The sequence below is a fragment of the Electrophorus electricus genome, chromosome 22 (genome assembly GCF_013358815.1).
Source record: "Electrophorus electricus isolate fEleEle1 chromosome 22, fEleEle1.pri, whole genome shotgun sequence".
Lineage (NCBI taxonomy): Eukaryota > Metazoa > Chordata > Actinopteri > Gymnotiformes > Gymnotidae > Electrophorus > Electrophorus electricus.
Window position 1 is genome coordinate 552501 of NC_049556.1, and position 24209 is coordinate 576709.

General features: G+C 40.2%; 4 long non-coding RNA genes across 5 annotated transcripts in view; 3 read left to right on the forward strand and 1 right to left on the reverse strand.

The window, feature by feature from the left end:
• LOC118240611 overlaps positions 1-995 on the forward strand; it is a 2903-nt gene extending 1908 nt beyond the window's left edge. The window contains exons 2-3 of one of the 2 annotated variants that reach the window (XR_004775526.1): positions 482-517; positions 921-995. This is a non-coding gene — a long non-coding RNA (uncharacterized LOC118240611). Of the gene's footprint in view, positions 1-481; positions 518-837; positions 862-920 lie in introns of those variants that run through there. The other variant, XR_004775525.1, reaches the window with a different exon arrangement.
• Positions 1-24209, reverse strand: part of LOC118240601 — a 56611-nt gene that overhangs the window by 18484 nt on the left and 13918 nt on the right. The gene's annotated exons all lie outside the window — the stretch shown is intronic.
• LOC118240608 lies at positions 6960-7464 on the forward strand. The gene is made up of 3 exons (XR_004775522.1): positions 6960-7061; positions 7167-7241; positions 7429-7464. It is a non-coding gene; the product is annotated as an uncharacterized LOC118240608 (long non-coding RNA).
• On the forward strand, positions 7979-9384 carry LOC118240605. The gene is made up of 3 exons (XR_004775518.1): positions 7979-8047; positions 8185-8250; positions 8763-9384. It is a non-coding gene; the product is annotated as an uncharacterized LOC118240605 (long non-coding RNA).

Here is a 24209-nt window from a genome sequence, read left to right on the forward strand (position 1 = left end):
ACCCTGTTTTTTCTCGGTTTGTCTGTTGATTTATTTTCCAGATTTTCGTGTTTTTCTTTATTTTTAATATATTTCCTGGATCTGTTCGTATTGGTGCTGTGACCCTGGACTGTCTTAATGACCCAGATTCTGGATTTGCCTTTAATAAATCTCGCTCTTCTCAGTGTCTGCGTCCAGCTCTCTATCGCTCCACGTTACACAGTGTGTGTTCATTCTTCATAAACCCTCTAAACACTTAGAGAATGCTGGATAGGATGTCCATAAGTAACAGACACTGTGGAACTGTGAAACAGCAGTAGTGAATCTGCTCATACCACAGCACACACCACTGTCCACAGAAACATAAATCACTGACGCCCCCTTGTGTTCACATGATGATACTTTTATTTTAATTGTGTCTGAAAAGTTTTGCTGTCAGGTGTTTTCTTTAATAAATTAATTAATTGTTCATATTCATATGCTCCCTCTTTTATGTTTATAGTGCTCATTTCATTGGTTCAAGCTGGACTTGCTCAAGGTGATTTATATTCTGTTTGTATATTATTTAAAACCCAAACTGCCATTACTAACTCTATTCAGCTATTATATGAAACATGGAATGATGGAATGATGTCATTAGACATTTATGAAAATTTGCTATTTTAAATGTATTAATTTACACATTTAGCATTTTAGTGTATGTATTTTATAATTAATGTATGTATTTAGTATTAAAACATGTGCAGGACCAGACAGCACTGACTGGTGTGGTAGATTTAGATTTAGATTTAGATCTGTGTAATTTATTTGTTTTCAAAGTAACTGAATGAAGAATTCAAATGTTTAATGCTTCTGCAGGTCATGTTAAAGCTGTTGTGAGTGTAAGTCCTGATAATCACGTGTTCAGAGGAGAGACTGTGACTCTCAGATGTGACATACAGGGAGAAGGAGACACTGGGTGGACATACAGCTGGTATAAGAATAACTACAGTCTCTACCCAAACGTCACATATAATCCATACATGATCAGCTCTGTTACACAGTATGACAGTGGTACATACACCTGCAGAGGGTACAGGGGAAGAGACTCTCAGAGCTCAGAGATCAGTAATGCTGTTACATTAACTGTGTCAGGTGAGTTTGGACTGTGAATTTAGCCAATAGACATTCATAGCAAGGTTGTTATTGTGTGTGCGTGATTTTAAACACCCAGGATTTTATATTTGCTGTGTTACAGAGAGAGCCCAGGCAGTACTGATTGTGTCTCCACAGAGCTGGCTGACTGAAGGAGACTCAGTGAGTCTAAGCTGTGAGGTCAGAGACTCCTCTACAGGCTGGACATTCAGCTGGTACAGAGCTGTTCCCCATGTTGAGGTCCTCTCAGACAGCATCAGAGGAGCTGGAGGCTCCTACACTCTCAGTCCTGCTGCTCTACATCACACAGGAGTTTATGTGTGCAGAGCAGAGAGAGGAGAACCAACCTATCAGACACAGTACAGCAACACACAGCCACTATGGATCACTGGTGAGGACAAACAACAGCAGTGTGTGTGTGTGTGTGTGTGTGTGTGTGTGTGTGTGTGTGTGTGGATGAAACATTAGACATTCAGTGTCATAGTGTCATTCCTAAGTCCCCAATCAGCTAGTCTTAAAGTTAAACATTTAAATATAAAATAAAGAATGTCTAAAATTAGAGAATGTCTAACAATCACACAAATAAACACATTTTTATACATTGGTCAGAAGTAATTATGTATTCACCCCACCTTCTTTTACATACTAGCGTTGCATTCACCTTCATTACATCCAAACCAAACATTCATCAACATATGGTCGTTCCTAGAGCTTCCTAAGTTCAAGACTGTTTACTCAATACACACTAAATAGAAATAAAGATGCAGACTCTGGAATTAATTGAAGAGAAGTGCTGGTCCCGTCTTTATTCTGAGCTCAATGTTATAAACGAGGCATTATCTGGAGAATGACTAACAGTCTCAGGTGGGCTCACCTTTATACCTTTTCTTCAAGGACCCTTACATCACGATTTTTATTTTTTTATAATACTTGTCCAGGTTCCACTATTGTTCTCCACACCAAACATTATTCAATGTATGCAAATTGATATTCAGTACTTACACCAAACCGTTCTTGCTACCATTACGTTCATCCTGAACTACTTAAATTTTTTTTAAAGGCGATCATATTCTATATCACCGGATGCCCATATTGGTTCTTCCAGTGATGTCCATATTGTTTCTTCCGGTGCTTGGCCGGGCTGTCCCGTCCTTGAAGCAAGGCTCCCCCTCGACTGAGGCCCCTAGAGGCCTGTCAGAGGCCTCCTGAGGATTTACACTGAAGCCTACAGAGGTCTTTCCAGCATGAAACCAGTTTATTCTGGACCTTCCCTATTTTTCTGCTTACAATATCATTTTATTACCTTGTTATGACCCCGTCAGGCTGTGAGGCTGTAACAAGGAAAAAGAAGTGCAAATGTCTAACGTATCAGAAGTTGTGGAAAAAAATGAACAGCAACAAAACAAACAGAAGCACAAATGGAAGGTTTTTTTAGTGTATTGTACAGAGGTTGTGATTTACAAATAATCTTACTGGTGCAATTCCTTCAGGAGTGACCCAGGCCAAAATAATAACCAAAACCCACACTAAGGAAATAAAACTCTACACTAACTAATCCTAATAACACAAGAAACATACAACAAACCTTTCTAACTTCCTGACACAAACAGACAAAACCCACACCCAACAAAAACTGCAGTCACTCCTTACCATCAGTGTCCAACACCAATGTACCAAACAAACAATATTTACACTCTTTACACAATCTATATATATGTATGTATACACAGCTACCGAAGCAGGAGGGGCGAAGCCAAAGACGAAGTTCAAAAATGTGGAAAAACAAGGTGATACACAACACGTCATACAAATGTTCAATCACAGCCAAACAAACTCCAAGCTAACACACAGTCTCCTTACTCGCTGTCTTCCTCTTCCTCTCTCGTGGGACGGCCTTTTAAACAGCCGACACAGTTGGCTGGAAAACCCGGCAAGCAACGTGGCAGAGTCTCAAACAGGGTGGAAATCCTGGCAGTGAATCTGGAACACGCACACACACACACATGTTTCCGTAACAACCTCAATATGCAAACTGATATTCAACACCCACACCAGGTGGAAGCTGTTACCGCTACATTCCAAGAGAAGGCTTCTCTTGACCTTGTCCTAAAGAAGATGTTTTTCTCTACAGTCCTGAGTCTGGTGGAGAGGTCGTATATCTTACCTTGAGTTCCACCAAAACCTACCCATGATCCTTTACTGAAGCCTGCAGAGGCCTCTACTAGGGCTCTGGCCTGTACTCCCTGATGGTTAATGTTATCATGTCTAATGCAATGTTGAGTCTCTTTTCCCTGTAAACACTCTTTTTATTACCTTCCCACTGATCACGTGGTATGGCCCGCCGCATGCAGTGGGAGTTTCTCGTCGACTATTTGTGACTCGTCCTATTTGTAACCACGGCCAGCTGTCAGCACACACCTGCATCTGGTTTAGTCTTGTTATGTTTGTAATATTTAAACCCTTGTTGGTGTGTGCGTTGTTGTCAGTCTTTGCTCATGTTCACATTCATGTTTATGGTCACAATGTTCATGGTGTCCGTGTTAGCTGTAGCTGTATTCATGCTCACTGTTTATGTTATACGTGAGTGCCGTTGTCTTGATGGCGTGTTAATAAACGTGTGTCACATTTATCATGATCTTAGATAGATGTCACTACCTAGATATTATTAAACAGATTTTATTAAAATTATTTTCTATCATCAGACCAATCAACACAATGGTTGTAATCTTTCCATGTTAAATGTGTTCCTTACACTCCTGCTATGATAAGAGAATAATAATAACATGTGATGTATAATTTCTGTTCCTATGGTCTGTCTCCTCCAGACTCTCTGATCATCAGTCCCAGCAGAACTCAACACTTTAGTGGTGACTCTCTCTCACTGAGCTGTGAGGGACAGAGTGACTCTACTGGATGGAGAGTGAGAGGATACACACACAGTGGGAGGGTGTCAGATTGTTCATCACTCTGGGGATCAGTTACAGGATCTACATGCACCATCAGATACCTCTACATATCTTACACTGGAGTGTACTGGTGTCAGTCTGAATCTGGAGGGAGCAGCAATCCTGTTAACATCACAGTGCACAGTGAGTCTACATGTAGTGCACTCGCTAGTTAAGGAGAAAAGGAAATGTTTGATAACAGGATATTATAGTTCAGAATATATAGAACTATCAGTTACTGGCTAAGAAAACTGTTAACTAGAGTTAATAAAAAGCTGTTAATTTAATATATTCTGGGTGAACTGTGTGTGTTGTGACATTCTACTTTCTACTTTATTGTGTTAATGTTCTGTGTCCATGTTATGTAATATTCAGTATTCATGCTGGAATCCTTCTCTCTGTAAAAGATGAGTAAAGTGTTTTCTCTGTTCTAGATGGTGGTGTGATTCTGGAAAGTTCTGTCCATCCTGTGACTGAGGGAGATTCTCTGACTCTACACTGTTTATGTCACCCCACTATCACATACCACCTCAGAGCTGATTTATATAAAGATGGATCACTCATCCAGATCCAGACTGCAGGAGAAATGACCATCCGTACTGTCTCAAAGTCAGATGAGGGTGTCTACTACTGTAAACACCCAGAGAGAGGAGAGTCACCACACAGCTGGGTCTCAGTCAGAGGTCAGAATTTAAAGATTTCACATCTTTATTATTACACTAATTTAACCAGAGCTTCAAATTTAACCAGAGCTTCAAATGTATGTTAGCAAGAAAATCATTTTATAATTCTGAATCTTGGAGCAGTAATTCTGTCAACATCACAGTGCAGGGTGAGACTCCAAGTAGTGAACTTATACTTGTACTGGGTTTACTGTGAACACCATGAACACCATGTCCTGTCCCTGACTGAATTCTCTTCAGTTTATATATTTGTATTTTCATATGCATTTGAGTATTTGAGACTATGGATATACATTACTTACATTTAGTCATGCAAGCCACGTAAGGTAACTGTTACCCATCATTTTCTAAGAGACAGAATAGATGTTTTCTACATATTCTATGCACAGCAGAAATAGGAAATCAAATTACTGTAACCCAAGTACTCAAGGAAACAGCCCCATCTTGTGGTGTGAATCAGTATTTACATAAATGTAACATAAAGCATTCACATGGAATCCAGTTACATTAATTAAGACTTAAATTTACATGTAATACACTCATTTATTATAGAAAAACTTCTAGGACTGGCTGGGACCGTTTTAGACAATAAAAACATTTGTATTCATTTCTGTTGACTTTAAGAACCACCTGTACCATCACCACATTACTCCTACTGTACTATCACCACATTACTCCTACTGTACTATCACCACATTACTCCTACTGTACTATCACCACATTACTCCTACTGTACCATCACCACATTACTCCTACTGTACTATCACCACATTACTCCTACTGTACTATCACCACATTACTCCTACTGTACCATCACCACATTACTCCTACTGTACTATCACCACATTACTCCTACTGTACTATCATCACATTACTCCTACTGTACCATCACCACATTACTCCTACTGTACCATCACCACATTACTCCTACTGTACTATCACCACATTACTCCCACAAGTGTCACATTACTGGACAAAGTGTCCAAGGTGGTACTGGATGGAATAATTATGTGACTCACAGTCATGTGTTCACATTTTACACTCCAATCACAATCAGATCCCACATAATCTCCAGATAATCTCTGCAAAACACAGTGATTAACAGATTCAAATGCAGCATAATGTTTTTAACCTGTTTGTTATAATATATGTAAATACAGAGTGACTCCAGGAAGACACTGGGGGTCAGTCAGCTGTAACATGCAGTGTTCTCCATCTCTTTCCACTGATTTACCCACAACTACACTGACTGTGGAGCCTCAGAGTCCTGTGTTCACTGGAGAGTCAGTCACTCTGAAGTGTGAGGTTCAGAGTTATGATGGGTGGACATATCAGTGGTATAAGAAGAAAGCACAGAGTCAGTGGACTACAGTGTCTCAGTCTGTGTTTTACACTGTAAACAGAGACACTCTCACCATCAGTGGAGATGCTGTAGTTAATGGGGATCAGTACCAGTGTAGAGGAGCACGAAATAACAGACCAACAACATCACAGTACAGTAACAATGTTACCCTCACTGTACATGGTAAGATTACTGTCATTTCAAGAATTTAATGTCTATTTCAATAACTTAAATTATTCTTTGTTAAATAATTTACACTATTTGTATTCAGCAGCATAATACACACTCCATGTATTGTGTTTACTAGGCAAAAAGGAAATTGTAGATGTAAAGTAATTACACACTACATTGTATTAGATATATATTGTAATTACAGTTACACTGCATGGTATTAGACCTGTACTGTAATTACAGTTACACTACATTGTATTAGATATATATTGTAATTACAGTTACACTGCATGGTAGTAGACCTGTACTGTAATTACAGTTACACTACATGGTACTGGAACTGAAATGCAAACTTACTTGTTTTCTTGTTATCTTAGTGTTATTATGTCATTATAAACCTATAATGGACCTTAAAAGTGATACACAAAATTTATAACAACAAACCAGCTCTGTTAGAGCAGGTGAAACACTGAACAGGGCTGTACTATGGTCCTACAGGACGTTTATTTTGACACCCCTCATTTAAAAGCATTTGTTTGCACCCTGCACTACAAGACCTGAGCTCACTAATAGCACCCCCTACTGTGTTGAAGAAGAGAGTACACAGTGACCTCACATAGTCTGGAGCAGAGACGTGTGACACATTATTTTGTGATTCATGTGATGTTTTTGTTCCTATGAGTTCAGCTGGTGATTCCTCCTCTCTTGGCCTGGTTGGTTTGGCTGTGGGGAGTTTGGTCGTGTTCTTCATCTTACTGACCCTGCTCTGGTGCTACAAAACCAACAAACGTCTGAGATCAGCTGCAGGTCATTTATGAATAGTTTAAATATTATATGTTCGTATGATACACATCATGAAACCTTTTACAGTATTAAACACTTTTCTTTTATTTCCATGTTGCCTTGGAGCAGAATCTCCATGTCGCTGTACTGGGAGTCAGTCAGACATTAATCAGACATCAGATCAGACCCAGAGAGAGTCAGGAGGTAAGTGGTGTCAGTCACACCACTGCACACTGCTCAGACCATGAGACAACAGCAACTTTCCTTATTAACAATTAACTTAAAGCTTTATCTTCTCTAAGACAATTTAAATAATCCTTCATCACTTGTGATTCATTCTCTACTGTGTCCAGTAATCTTTCAGTTTAGCTTTATTTTCCTTTAACCCCAGAAGCTGCCCACATATATGACACAGCTGAGCCAGCAGACAGGAGCAGCACAGGTAACGATTTTATTTCCCACTGAGTGTAGCAGTGAAAGACTTGCACAGAGTGCAGCTATACAGTAAAGAGCAGCAACCTCTTGTAGTAATAAACACACTGCACTCTGTGATAAACACACTGCACTCTATGTCAGATGAACCTGCAGACGAAATCAGTGATGTCACTTATGCTCAGGTCATGAAATATAACAAGAAAAGCAGGAATAAAGGTACATCCACATCTCCCTCACACTGGGATTTAATTCACACATGAGACAAAGGAAACACATGCTGGTCTCCAAAAGCAGCAGCAGTGCATTGTGGGAATGAAGTGTGTATGATGAGATGTTATTGGCTGGTGGGTTAGAATGCTAAAGGTCAGCAAGAGGTCACACATGTGTTTGCTTTGGTTTTGTTCTCTGTTACTGCAGACACTGGTGCTGGACCCAGTGAAGTTACTTATGCTGAGATCAAACTGAAACCAAAACAGAAAGCAAAGAAAAAAGAAGGTACATGAAAAGGAGAAACTTTAGTTACCTACAGCAGTGACACACCAAGATACAGCTGACCTGAAGAATTGAAGAAAATTGTACGTTTTGATTCACTGCTTAGTAACATTGTGTGTTTAGTTACCCACTGTAGGTTTTTCAGGTCATGTTGTGTTTATTCATTTGGAGGGTTGGACTTCTTCCTGTGGTGTAATTCAGTCTCTTCTGTCCCTACTAGAGAAGAGCAGTGTGTACTCAGAGCTGAGGCAGGACTCACACAAAGGTCAGAGCTTCAAGATCTATGGTATGATTTCAGAGGTACCAGGCTGTACTGAGCCACTACTGGACGCAGAGACCTAAAGGAACACTATAACTGGTCATAAGAAGAGCTTATACCAGTCCTTCAAAACCAGCTAACAGTGAAGGAAACAGAGCTGAAGCCAGTCAGCAGATATCACTCCATAGAGTGCTCACTGATCTCCACTTCATTCATTACTGTCAGTACCAGCTGCTGTGGTTGGATTTATTTTTTAATAAATATGACTCAGTGAAAAAGGAGCCAGTGTTCATTTTAAACCTTGTTTCAAGTGAAACTGAATAACAATGCAAAGTGACTTCTTCTCAGGTTTATAATAATTAATAAACAATCCTGAAACATGTAAGAGCCCTTCACTGTTTATGTGCATAGGACTGAACTTACCAACTTTGTTAAATAGAAGACAGGCAGAGTGGAGCTGAACTGACAGTGATTCTATGTACATTAAACAGAAATAATGACTGATCCTAATGAATGTTTTCTGAATCATCTTTGTCAAGGTTGTTGAGGAACAGCACAGACTGCTGGGAAACAGAGTTCATCCTCCTGTGTTACTCACTCAAGCTGCTACAAGACCAGAAGTTTAAACCCTCTTATCCAACTGTTCATTCATTTTTTTGATTTAAACACATTTTAAATGATCATGTCAGATACTCATGTCTACAACAGGAAGGTGTTTTATAACAGATGGAGATGTAACAGGTTGGAGGTAAAATCTCTTACAGTGAAAGTTTAGTTTCACCATAATGAACATACTAGTTTCACTCTTATTGTAGAAATGCTTGATAACATTATAATTGTTTTGTTTGTTTGTTTTATCATGTGAATCTAAATATGAAGTGTGCTGATTGTAGCATAAACATTCCAGGAGAATCAGATTCAGTGGTGTTGGAGTTCCTTTTCTGTAGAGGAGATAAGTGTATGAGTTCTGTGGGGCTTCACAGCCAACAGACTTTCTGTCTTTTCAGAAGTTCTGAAGCTTGTGATTGAGTGACTGTTTATGTTTGTGTGTCTGTTACTAGAGTCACTCAGAGAGACACATTAAGCTCCACTTTTTAACCTTTGAGCCAAGATTTAAATTTTTTTTTGCAGTGTTATGTAACTGCAGCACTTTGTAAATAAAAGACCTGGAGATTCCTGGTGATCTTCTGTAGTGAGCCTCACTAGGGTGAAGGAATCAATATGTATTTTTTTATTTTGTGATATTTTTGATTAAATTTTATATTATGTTCGTATTTCTGTACTTTCCTAAATGTCTCTGTAACTCCTCTGTGTCGTGATGTCTGTATGTGAGGTATCAAGGTCAGGAGGTGATGACTCTCAGGAGGTGATGACTCTCAGGTCTCATCTACACTCTCTCTCTCTCTCTCTCTCTCTCTCTCTCTCTCTCTCTAGTATCAGTATCACAGAACTGGACTGTCTCACCGTTACTAATGACAGCAGATCCACCACTATTACTTTATTATAGTGTCAGTATCACAGAACTGGACTGTTTCACTGGTTCAGAAGGACACTACCTCTGGTCACCAGGGATCAGCCCCACTGTAGTACTGAGCTCCTCCCCCTTGTCAATCACTCCATCGTGTTTTTATCGGTTTGACAGGTTTTTGAGCTTACTTTTGTCTGTTAGTTGCTTTGTCTCCCTGGATATTTAGTTATTTCTTGGCGCAGTGGTAGCTCAGTGTTAAGGTACTTGACTTGTAATCAGAAGGTTGTGGTTTCAAGCCTCAACACTGCCAAATTGCCATTGTTGAATCCCTGAGCAAGGCCCTTAACCCTCAAGTTGTGTTCTGTCATAGTTGTAAGTTGCTTTGGATAAATGCATCATGGTATTTTTGACCTATGCCTGCTGTTTCAGATTGTGGTACTGGATGTGTGTTTAGGATTTATCCACCACATGTTAAACTCACTCGGGTTAAACTTTGGTTCCTCACGTTTTCTGGTCTCGTGTGTGTGTGGACGTCACTTTCCTATTTGTTGTCAGGTCTGGTTTTCTTAATATGTGTGTGAGGGCACTGAGACTCAAAACACAACATCTGAAACCCTTTTAACTGGCTCGATCATTTTATTGATGTTTTAGTAATACAAGCCTCTAGAGATTATATTTCAAATAAAGAATTTTATTGGTGTTTTCTTTGTTTTATTATTATTTACTGTGAATGCAAAAGGCAAAGATGTGCTTTATGTACCTTGACCAGATGCAAACATTCTGTAAAGCAACATTAATGAACTTGATAAAATTGTAATAAAAACATTTATATCTGGGGCCCCTTTCATATACAATGTAATATTTCATGTGCCATTTCACATAAATATTTAACACATATAGTTCTTATACTGTATAACATGTATGATGGTGGTTCTTGGTCAAATATGTAAAGAAATAATGTCATTTGAACTTACAGTGATATGCTCTCCTACTTATAGAAAATTACCTATCAGCCACCATTTACACAAGTGTTACTCTCCTACTTTAGCAAAGTGCAAATTCAGTCATCAAGCTCATTATTTTCCACTGATTTCTGTAGCTGTATAATCAACCACCTTGTGGTTTCGGTTATGTTTACTTCATGATCAGTTTCATCACAGACGTGACAATGGTTTTATTTCTTCATACCGGTCGAACATAAACTCAAATTGCCATTGGTGTCTTGTCACGTGGTCCATAGCAGAGGCTTTAATTTCCCGCGGAATTTTAAAAAGTGTTCTGATTTAGAACGAGCAAACGTGTAGAGTCTCACGCGGACTGTCCTCGTGCACAGATTGGTAACGGTTATAGAGACGTCAGCGTTCCTGTCAACGCTTTTCTGAAGTAGGACAACTCAAGATATTGTACCGACCAGAATCACTGGATATTCTAATAACTATCAGACATAAGCCTCAGTATTATTGGAATTAACAAATGTTATTACATTTACTGAATAATGTTTAAAAATACTTTAAAATATTTCATATATTAACCCATCCTCTGGATTCAGGAAGGATTGTGAAACGCCACATTAAATATATCTAGAGTTACGATGAGCTTCCTCAACCAGGGGAACTGTTAACTAAGGAAAACTTGGACGATCAAAGAAAATACTTTTGAAATTATTTCCTTGCCAGGTCCCAAATGTAATATCTTCGTCTGCTCCTCCGTCTGATCTGTTTACTTTTTATTTATCCAGACGATATCCGAACTGTAGAAGGACGGCTTTCTGCGCATGCGTATCTACTTCTCCAGTATGAGGGCGACTCATTAACATTAAAACATTAACAAAAAGACACGTGGACATTGTTGACTGTTAATTTACCTTTCAGAAGCAGGAACTGTGTTTTATTTTACATATTGGGACAGGTTGGTCAAGGCCTGTATTTATTTATGACACACAGCATCGTATAATTTCCCATGTGGAAACTTGTGCTGTTTCAACCAGAACAACCACCACATCAAAACACAATTCTTTTGAATTAAAATTTTAAATTAATTGACCACTTCAAAGGTTCAAAAGGCTTTATTATTATTTCAGCTATATACAAGTGCACAGCAAAAATGAAACAAAGTTCCTCCAGGACCATGGTGCAACACAAAACAAGTGAAACAGACAACACACTGCATGAGTGCAAACAATACAGTACAGTGCAATAATGTCATACAATAAATGCAGTACAGGACCAATACACAATGAACAGACAGTGCCTTTATTTTTACCAGTACACAGTACTGGGAATATGTAAAGTGGATTGTGCATAGGAGTCAGCGATATGCTATACTGAACATAGCAGTCACTGGTAGCAGCCAGAACAGTTCAGAGTACAGTGCTGATTTAGTACAGCACTCTAGTAGCAAGTAGGAAGAATGTGCAAGTGTGCAAAAGGAGATCATATATTTGTGTGAAGTTTGACTTCAGCAACTTCTCCAATACAAAACCGGTGTGTGTGTGTCTGTGTGCTTGTATAGAAGTGTCCATTTGTTTGTAATTGGAATTAGCCAGAGTTCAGGAGTCTGATGGATTCTGGGAAGAAGCTGTTGCACAGTCTAGAGATGAGGGACCAGATGCTGCGTTACCTTTTTCCAGATGGAAAAAGGGTGAACAGTTTGTGTGAGGGGTGCATGGGGTCTTCCACATTGCTGGTGGCTTTTCGGATGCAACGTGTTGTGTAGATGTCTGTGATGGAGGACAGAGAGACCCCAATGATCTTCTCAGCTGTTCTCACTATTCTCTGGACAGACACACGTGTTCTAGTATCAAGCCCTCATCACTCAGACACCACAGATGATCACATTTTAAACACTTAACACCAGACCCATGCAAACTCAACACAGTTTGTGGAGTGTAGAAGAGAGAATGTGCAGGTAGGAACCTGACTAAAGGATGCACTGGACATACTCATCAGTATGATCATTTGAGTGAATATTAACATGAACCTTTGTGTGAATATTAACAAAAACATTTGTATTTGTTGGATGTGTGTGTCTGTATGAGTGTTTGCATTTATTTGTAATTGTGATTCTGCACATGTTTAATGGGACATTTTATTAATGATATATTTGACCTGAACTTTTATTAATGGTATAGGTAATGTGATCTTTTATTACCAGTAAGCTTAATGGAGACTTTTATTACTAGTAAGGTTAATGGGGACTTTTATTAACAGTTAACTGAGAAACTTCATGGTGCTAAAGCTGCCAAACAGTCATCTGTTTTGATACTTCTAGACCTTTCAGCAGCCTTTGACGCAGTCAACCACAACATTCTTCTCTCTGTTCTCTCCAGGCTTGGTGTGACTGGCTCTGCTTGGAGATGGTTTCAGTCCTATCTGGAGGGACGGTCATATCAGATGACATGGAGAGGATCCACATCCAAACCGTGTAGACTCTGCACTGGTGTTCTAGAAGGTTCAGTATTAGACCCCCTTCTCTTCTCTTTGTATACTCGTTTTCTTGGTGATGTAATGTCTTCTCATGGTTTCTCCTACCACTGCTATGCTGATGAAACTCGATTATTTCTTTCTTTTCCACCCTCTGACACGCAGGTCTCCAGAGATATCTCAGCATGCTTGACTGACATCGCGTCATGGATGACAGCCCACCACTTGAAGCTCAACCCCAGTAAAATTGAGCTTCTGTTCATTCCAGGTACTCCCAACCCTTACCATGACCTCACTGTTTCCTTTGAGAACTCTCTGGTATCACCATCCAAAGCTGCCCGTAGCCTGGGCGTAACTTTGGACAACCAGTTGTCATTCTCAACTCATGTTTCTAATCTAACCCGGTCTTGCAGATTCCTCCTTTGTAACATACAAAGAATTCGACCCTTTCTCTCACAGGAAGCTACCCAGGTGCTTGTGCAGTCTCTTGTGATCTCAAAGCTAGACTACTGCAACTCGCTACTTGCTGGTCTTCCTCTAAGAAGCATCAAACCTCTACAACTTCTCCAGAATGCAGCAGCACGACTGGTCTTCAATCTTCCAAAGTTCACACGTTACTCCACTGCTGCACTCCCTTCACTGGCTCCCTGTAGCTGCACGCATCAGATTTAAAACCTTGATGCTTGCCTACAAAGCCAAAAATGGACCAGCCCCTTCATACATGAGGTCAATGGTCAAAGCGCAATCTGTACCTCGAGTACTTCGAACCTCAAGTATGGCTCGGCTTGAAATACCTTGCTTCAGGTCTCATGGATGACAAGCATCGAGACTATTTTCTGTCTTGGCTCCAAGATGGTGGAATAAACTCCCGCTTGCTGTCCGGACAGCAGAGTCCCTTGCAGTATTCAAACGCAGACTGAAGCCCCATCTATTTGCAGAATATTTAAGGGACAACTGACACTGCTCTCTTATTGACTGACTAATTTAGTACTTATTGTAGGGCACTATTTATGCTTTTTAACAAACTCTAGCACATTGTTTATAGCACTTATCATTGTTTAAGATAGACCTTATGTATTTTGCACTTCTAGGTATCAGTAAATAACAAAACACTTTTGTAAGTCGCGCTGGATAAGAGCGTATGCTAAATGCCGTAAATGTAAATGTGGCTAGCAGGCTAATCAGGTTCAAACATAGACAACATTCACATTCAAAACACAAGACTTATACATGCACATTAACGATACAAAATGAGGAGCAGGTGTGAAACACAGGGAGGGCATGGCCATACAGATGAACACACACACACACACACACACACACAAGGGGAACTTTGGGAGCAGGGGCCATACTGTGACAATATAGAACCTTGTGTAAGCAATAGTGTGTGTTCTGTATGACTGAGGCACTCAGTGGACAAGAAGCATAAACAGCAGGATTAATAGATGTACCAGTCCTGAGTGATGGAAACATCCAAAGGAAGGAATATGAGAAGTTGGATAAATATCAGGGACTTAAATTAGTAATAGAAAATGTGGAGGGTTAACACCAAGGTTGTCCCAGTGGTGATGGGGGCACTTGGGGCTGTGACCCCTAAGATGGAGGAGTGACTCCAACAGATTCCAAAAAACTGAGTGAGCAGCCAGCAAGGAACTAAGACTCCAGACTCATTGGAGAGCTCAAACTTACTGTGACTGGGGGAGGATTAGAGGAGACCAGACCCACTGGGGAGCTCACACCTACTGGGTCTGGGGGAGGATTAGAGGAGACACCAGACCTACTGGAGAGCTCACAGCTACTGGGTCTGGGGGAGGATTAGAAGAGCCTCCCAAAAGAAGAAGTCCAAAACACCCATGGAGGGGAAGGAATCACCACCCTCAGGGTGCCCAAGCCAGTGTGCTACCAGCACAGAAAACTTCGACAACTAGGGCTGTTAGGGGAAAGGTCTGGAGCACTTAAAACTGCTTAAAATAACCTTCTCAACCAAGCAAGGATAGGGAGAACTACAGACCCAACAGATCCACTTTATCATTCACCAGAACTCTGAACAAAGACTGAGCATCAGGGTGTCTGTGAGCACCTCTCAAGTAGGCTGAATGACAGTTGTAATTGATTGCCTCTGTTTATTATGAGTACACTCTGTATCTCCCTCTGGTGGCCAAAGATGGCATAGCCTGGACTACACTGTTACATGTATCAAACATGTTTCGTTTCACACTTTGTTTAGTTTAACACCTCATTAAATCTGCTCAAACAAATGTAATAACACTGGTGACAACACACCTTACATAGTCTGATTAGTTTGTATTATCTAACTGAGGAACAATACACAAACAATACATTTTTCATAGTTTACTTACCTATTAAAAACACATTTGTTAACATGCTTATAACCATATAGCAAATACTGATTTACCGTATTAGTTAATTTATGACTCCTCAGTATGTCACCAAGAGAAAATTAAGATATTCATACACATATCCAAGGGTGGGTAGCATGTGTAATACGAATACAAGTTCATGGATTCGGAGCCAGACATGGTGCAACACTACTGTATACTGTACCAGATTTTACTGGTAGATACACTTGACTGATTATAGCAATTGAAATTAATATGCTATGTGTTGTTTTCTGTTTTCTTATTAGAAATTATGTATGAAAAATCTAAACTCCGCAAATCCAAACTGGAGAAGAAATACAAGAAATTAATGAAGGAATCTCACATCATGGAAGCTCAGTCCTTCTGAATTAGATCTACACAGAACTCTATATCACAGAGGGAGGGACTAGAGAGGTCAATAATGAACATGAGGTGAGACAGATTGAGACAGCATCCAGGAGAAGAGGAACAAAGGAGACACCCATCAAATACCTCTTTAAAGACAAACCCATCAGAAGAGTGCTGACTAAAGGAGTTGCTGGAATTGAGAAAACAATCTCTGTGCAAAAGTTCATTCTGGACTGGGCTGAAGGAAGAGCAAATCAGGATGTCGTCTTCATATTTCCACTTCCTTTTAGGGAGCTGAATTTGAAGAAGGAGAAAAAGTTCAGTCTGATGGATTTGCTTCATGACGTTTTCACAGAAACAAAACAATTACAGTTAATAGACTGTGATGCTTACAAAGTCATTTTCATCTTTGATGGTATGGATGAGTGTCAACCTCCTCTAGACTTCCACAACCATGTGAGCTTATCGGATGTAACAGAGTCGACCTCAGTGGATGTGTTACTAACAAACCTCATCGTGGAGAATCTGCTTCCTTCTGCTCTCCTTTGGATAACCTTTCGACCAGCAGCAACCAGTCAGATCCCTCCTGAGTGTGTTGAAAAGGTAACAGAGGTACAAGGGTTCAGTGACCCTCAGAAAGAGGAGTACTTCAAGAAAAGAATCAGTGATCAGAGCCTGGCCAATAGAATCATCACACAAATGAAGTCATCAAGAAGCCTCTACATCTTGTGCCACATTCTTCTGTTGGATTGCAGCCACTGTTCTAGAGACAATGGTGTGTGACGCCGAGAGTGTAGAGATCCCCAAGACTCAAATGTTCATAAAATTCCTGATCTTTCAGATCAAACACAAGGACAGAAAGTACCATGGCAAAACTGACACTGATTTTCTGCAGACTAGAAATGTTGTTCTGGCACTGGGAAAACTGGCTTTCCAACAGCTGGAAAAGGGCAACCTGATCTTCCATGAGGAAGACCTGAGAGAGTGTGGCATTGAAGTTACAGAGGTGTCAGTGTACTCAGGAGTGTGTACCCAAATCCTCAGAGACGAGTCTGGGCTGCACCTGGGGAAAATGTTTACCTTTGTGCATCTGAGCTTTCAGGAGTTTCTGGCTGCTTTATACACATTTCTCTCCTTCATCTCCAACAACACAAATGTGTTGGACCAGAAAAATAAATCTTTAAAAGATCAACAATGTCTGTATTCCTTATGAATACAGTGGACAAGGCCTTACAGAGAAAGAATGGACACCTGGACCTTTTCCTCCACATCCTTCTGGGTCTCTCACTGGAGTCCAGTCAGACTCTTTTACAGGCACAGACTCTGTGCCTACTGACACAGACAGGAAGCAGCTCTCACAGCAAAGAGAAAACAGTGAAGTACATCAAGAAGAAGATCAGGAAGAATCCCTCTCCAGAGAAATCCATCAATCTTTTCCACTGTCTGAATGAAATGAATGATCATTCCCTAGTGCATGAAGTCCAAATGTATATGATCAGAGGAGGTTACTGTCATCTAGATGGAGTCAGGCTCTCGCCTGCTCAGTGGTCAGCTCTGGTGTTTGTGTTGCTGAACTCAGAAGAGGAGCTGGATGTGTTTGACCTGGGTAAATATGACCCATCAGAGGAATGTCTACTGAGACTGCTGCGAGTGGTCACAGCATCCAGAAAATCTGAGTGAGTATATTCATTCATAGACATATTGCTGTGCTGGGATCAGTACATCATTAACTCTATTGTAAAGTCATTTGTTAATTTGTGAGTGTTTCCTGAACTGTCACAGACTGCTCCCAGTCTCACTGGTCACGTTGTATGTAACCACGTTTGTAACCACGCCCGTGTTTGCACACCTGCACCGGCATACATAATGTCTGTATGTATTTACACTGTTGCAGGAGAGTGCAGAATTGTCAGTCTTTGTTCAGGTCACGGCAGTATTGTGTGTTGTTTGTAACCTGTTGTACATGTTCACCTACCTGGTTTTCTGTCAGTGCCAATATATTCATCCTTCGTGTATTTATAATAAATGTCTGTCTATGTCAAGCGAGCCTGTGTGTCCTGCTCCTCACCCTGTGGTACTCGAGCCATTACATAGACCCCTTTGTAATTAGTGTATCATGTGCCCTAATCACTATTTAAGGTGTTAGCAGACCCACTCATTAATCCTAAAGTGCTTCTTAAGTGTCTTTGTACTGCCTTTCGTCTGACTACAGGCAGTGACCATCAAATACACCATAAAAACCTATCACACACTTCTTTCTCTCTGTCTCACTCACACACACACACACACACACACACACACACACACACACACACACACACACACACACACACACACACACACACACACACTGTAAGTGTCTTTCTCTTACACACACTGACATTATCACTCTATGTCTCATTAATGTGTGTAATGTGTGTAAAATTTCATACATGTATCTGACTGCAAATTATTATTACAAAGGTATTATAGTAAATTCTATTGTGTAGCCCAGTGTCATGAGAATATGTGTAATTACTTTTATAAAGTTTGTTAATGCTAAGACACCTGCTCTGTCAGAGGTTTACCACTCAGCTGTAATAGTGTGCTCCACTCTCCTCTAGATGGTAGAGCCCACCATGTGGCTGTGTTGTTGTTCCTGTGTTTGAGGTGTCATGTGCTTCCATGTACACACACCTGCCTCTTGCGTGTATTTAAATCCCTGGGTTAAACATCTCCTTTGTTGGTCATTGTCCTGACAGTGTCTTGTGCTCTCTGTGTGCTGCTTTGGGCTTGCTGTGGGCTTGTATATGTTTGTGTCCTGCTATCATTTTGTATTTCACATCTGTGTCCCACCCACCAGGTTTACATTTAAATTATTTAGCTGATGCTTTTATCCAAAGCAACTTACAACTTGAGGGTTAAGGGTATGGGGAGTTATGAGGAGTTCACTGTATGTCTGACTATGGAGATTCAGTGGGGGAGGGGTGGATTATGTGTTGAACATCTAACGGTGTATTAGCGTACAGACGGTGATTCACACACTTTATTTCACCTGCTGTTATTAATAAATGAAAGTAAGATTATTCATGTGGTATCTGGAGTCGAATAAACAGATCATTGTTAACATTAAACAACACAAGCGAAGGTCATCGTTTAGGTAACTAGCACATTTCCAATGAGACTGTAAAATCAATTGGTTACAATCAAGAATTATAGGTGTTTAAGAAGCAGATGTGTTTTGGTGATGTAAATACTAACAGTCTTTCATTTACCTGACACTTTTATCCAAAGTAACTTACAATTATATACAACTGAGTGCAACTTGGCAAATGAAAGTGGAGAGTTAAGTTGCTCAAGAGCCCAACAGTGACAACTTGGTAGGGGTTGAAGCAGCAACCTTCCAACTCTAAGTCGAGTACCTAAACCACTGAGCTACCGCTACCCATTACTGCGTGATTTTAGCTGTTGTATTGTTACGGATGATATTTATGATATCAGTGACAAACCGCAGGGCACGCGCATGATCACTTCTCGTGAAGTATGAAAGGTTCAGCACACGATTTTCCCACTGTATGTGAGTGTGTGTGTGTGTGTGTGTGTGTGTGTGTGTGTGTGAGAGAGTGTGAGCTAATATTTACATGTTTTCAAAGACTGTAGGGATTGACATAATACAATTTAAACCTATAAGAATCATACATCTTTCAACCCTACACAACAGGTACCAGTCTGGTGTGTGTGCACCTGTGGGATGGATGGAGATCTGACTTGGACACCACACTGCTGACGTGGTCTGAGTCTCCCACACAGAGAAGAGGATGACCAAACACACATATGCATGGCTGTACATATGATCTCCATGGTGAAGTGTGTTAATGTGAATATGTGTGAACATTTCTTCAGCACAGGGCTGTGGGTCCTCCTCATGTCTTCCAGGATCTGGACACCCACAGACACACACCTGACCTGTACACCACACACCTGACCTGGACACAATACGCACACATCTGACCGGATCTGAAACTCTGCTGCCTTACTGTTCTCTAGTGCTCATTATTATGATAATTACAGAGATCATTAAAGCTAAACCTGTATATGAGTGTAAAGAAAAGATTTATTAAAATAATTAAATGTAGTTGTAGTTTTATTCTTTACCCCATAAAAAGATCAACACTTTAACATTATGGGACCACCATTATGGATAAGTGGAATTGCTGTTTTCCACTGAATGTGAAACTGTACCAGAAAAACAGAAAATGTGTGTATGATGGAGTTATGTATAATATTATGATGATGAATATTATTATTATGTGGATGTTGATTTGCTTTCAGTTTGAACACAGGTGATCAGAATTTAAAATGTCTGAAGCGAGTGAATGAATATTTACTAGCTATTGTGTACTAACTACACTTATTAGCTAGATACATTAATTTCTCTAGTACAACAATAAACCAAACATCAGACTTCATTTGAACAGAGATCATGAATGTAACTTACTACTGTATCATATAACAAGAGATCATGGATGTTACACTTACTATTGTATCATACAAGCAGTAGTGAACCCATAACAGAAGAACTTTGGTAAAGAACTGGAACTGCACCTTTAATACTGAGTGTGTGTTTGTGTGACTTTCCACTGTGGATACTGTGTGTCTGCTCAGTAGAAACCCACCATTGTTTAGAGGATCAATAAACACATCATGATCACGACAAACATGCTAATGTTCATATTTTTGCTTTTCACAGAGTAGGTGCTACATGTACAGTTCTACTTATGTTAGTGTAGCTTTATGCAGTATTTACTAGGGTTACCTGTATGGTTCTACTTATTTTAGTGTAGCTTTATGCAGTATTTACTGGGGTTACCTGTACAGTTCTACTTATGTTGGTGTATCTTGGCTTTCTTACTTACACCCTATTGAGAAGAGTGTGGACACATTTGTCCCTTATTTAATGGAAGGGATTTCTTTGGTTTTATTTGCAGTTCAAGAGACGGTTCGTGGGTCTCTTGGTGTTAGTCCTGCTCAATTAATGTTTGGACATAAAGTTAGAGGACCTCTGAAACTTTTGAAAGACAGATGGCTACAAAGCAATGAGCTGCAGTTGGGACAACTACATTATGTGAGTCATTTTAAAGAACAGGTAGAGTCTGCTTGTGAACTTGCTAAAAGGAGTTAGCCACAGCTCAATCGAAAATGAAGAAAAGATACAATAAAAATGTGACAGTCCGTTCATTTCAGCCAGGTGATGAGGTGTTGGTTTTGTCGCCTCAAGTAGGGGCTTCACTGCAAACAAGATTTTCAGGACCATGTGCCATTGTGAATAAGATCAGACCAAACTGGACCAAAAACGTAAAACTTTGCCAGATCACTAGGTTAAAATGGTATATTCCACGGTCACATTCAACACCTGATGCTGTTCCTTCTGCTGTTGCTAAGTTGCTAAAAGATGAGAACGATGAGTTAGTCCTTTCTGCGGAAGTGACAGCTGTGCATTTGCCCAACTCCACTCAACTACAGGATTTATATTTATCGCTTCTAGAGCACTCTGATGTTAAGTCTTTAATTACACAATATCATGGTTTGTTTTCTGATATACCTACAAAGACCTCCGAGACAGTTTATAACATCGATGTGGGGGCTCATCCCTCAATCAAGAAACATGCATATTGAGTTAGTCCAGTAAAGTGTGCATGTATACAAGCCGAAAAGTGATACTTAGTAGAGAATAGATTTGCCGTTGTGAGCACATCCAGTCCTTTGAGTTTGCCATGCATTCTTATACCTAAGCCTGATGGTACTTCACATTTTTGCATGGACTACCACAAAGTAAATGCTGTTGCTAGAATGGGCGCTTTTCCTTTGCCACAAGTTGCAGATAGTATAGATAATATAGTGTAACAGTGAGCAGTGAGGAGGCGGACGCATGTGTGGAGATTTATTATGGGCAAATCCAAAATCAGAGTTGTTGTAGTAGTCCAGGGTCATATGACCAACACGGAAAGCAAACAGGGGAAACTGGCTATAATAGATACAAGGAAAAACTCTAAGAAAGAGTGCTAAGAAACACGAAGCCTAGGACACATGGAGTACAAACTTACAGGGATACAGAGACGGGCTTTCAAAAACATTCAGACATTAAACCAGTCAAACACGATGAACCTAACACATGCATTCAAATTAACAATGAACAGCCAAGACACAGGGATCAAGACAGGATTTAAATACATGAACCTAACAAGACTAGAAACAAGGGGCAGGTATGGAAAATCAAACAAGGGGCAGAGAAAACTACGGCAAGGAACTAAAATACACAAGACAGGGAAAACATGGAACACGGAAACTGGGAGGGACTAATTGTGACACATAATTCAGCTCGGATGGCAGTAAATTAGACCTTCTGAAGGGTTATTGGCAGGTCCCTTTGCCGTGCTTCTGGTATTTCTGCTTTTGTTACATTTAGAGAAGCGGAGAATCTCCTGCAAAGGTTGTGATAATGGATGTGGGTTCAAGTCCTTATCTGGGTGGAGTCTGCATGCTCTACCTGTTGTATTTGTGGGTTTCCCTTGGGGTCTCTGGTTTCCTCCCACAGGGAGGAACATGAAAACATGGAGGTTAGGTTGACGGGATACTCTAAATTATCCTGCATGAATGTGACCTGTGTAAGTGTATAATATCAATATCAAGTGCTGGTTGGTGCTCTGTCCTGTCTTAACCTCTGCACCTGATGCAGTTCCCTTGGGGGGGTTGTGGTTTCTAATGTGCAGGCTGTGCACAAATTGGCTTTGGCTTCTCGTTGGTGTGAGTGATTGGAGGGTAAAAGCTGATTTCTGTCTGTAAGGTGTCCTTGAGTTTGCAAAAGGTACTATATAAATGTGATTAATAATAATAGTTTATCGCAGGCACAATATACAGGTACATAGTACAGCATTCTTATTCAACAATAAGCACATAGAGATGAACTGTCCAATAGTAGTTGTAGAGAGCGAGCACAGGCTATAAATATCTGTAGGCTGGAAACTGGTAGCTGAAGTAAGTAAAAAAACTACAGGTCCCACAGAGGCAGAATATGATAGTGCACTCTGAAAGTAAACAGACAGTTTACAAAGTAAATAATTCCACTTCAGGATGCAGGAGATCAAACTTTTTAAAGGAAAAAGCACACAGACTTGGTCGCTGAGGTGAGAGAATGTGGGTAGCAAGTGTATATAAGACCAGTAGACATAGATGTTAGACCTGTAGATAGGTGTTAGACCAGTAGAGATAGGTGTTAGACCAGTAGAGATAGGTGTTAGTCCAGTAGAGATAGATGTTATAGCAGTAGAGACATATGTTAGACCAGTAGAGACATATATTAGACCAGTAGGGATAGGTGTTAGACCAGTAGAGATAGGTGATATACCAGTAGAGATAGGTGTTAGACCAGTAGGGATAGGTGTTAGAGCAGTAGAGATAGTTGTTAGTCCAGTAGGGATAAGTGATATACCAGTAGAGACAGGTGTTAGACCAGTAGAGATAAGTGTTAGACCAGTAGATAGGTGCTATACCAGTAGAGATAAGTGATATACCAGTAGATAGGTGTTAGACCAGTAGATAGATGTTAGACCAGTGGAGATAAGTGTTAGACCAGTAGATAGGTGTTAGACCAGTAGATAGGTCTTATACCAGTAGAGACAAGTGTTAGACCAGTAGATAGGTGTTAGACCAGTAGAGATAAATGTTATAACAGTAGAGATAAGTGATATACCAGTAGAGATAAGTGTTAGACCAGTAGATAGGTGTTAGACCAGTGGAGATAAGTGTTAGACCAGTAGATAGGTGTTAGACCAGTAGAGATAAGTGTTAGACCAGTAGGGATAGGTGTTAGACCAGTGGAGATAAGTGTTAGACCAGTAGATAGGTGTTAGACCAGTAGAGATAAATGTTATACCAGTAGAGATAAGTGTTAGACCAGTAGATAGGTGTTAGACCAGTGGAGATAAGTGTTAGACCAGCAGATAGGTGTTAGACCAGTAGAGATAAGTGTTAGACCAGTAGGGATAGGTGTTAGACCAGTGGAGATAAGTGTTAGACCAGTAGATAGGTGTTAGACCAGTAGAGATAAGTGTTAGACCAGTAGGGATAGGTGTTAACCCAGTGGAGATAAGTGTTAGACCAGTAGATAGATGTTAGACCAGTAGGAATAGGTGTTAGACCAGTGGAGATAAGTGTTAGACCAGTAGATAGGTGTTTGACCAGTAGAGATAAGTGTTAGACCAGTAGGGATAGGTATTAGACCATTGGAGATAAGTGTTAGACCAGTAGATAGGTGTTAGACCAGTAGGAATAGGTGTTAGACCAGTGGAGATAAGTGTTAGACCAGTAGATAGGTGTTAGACCAGTAGA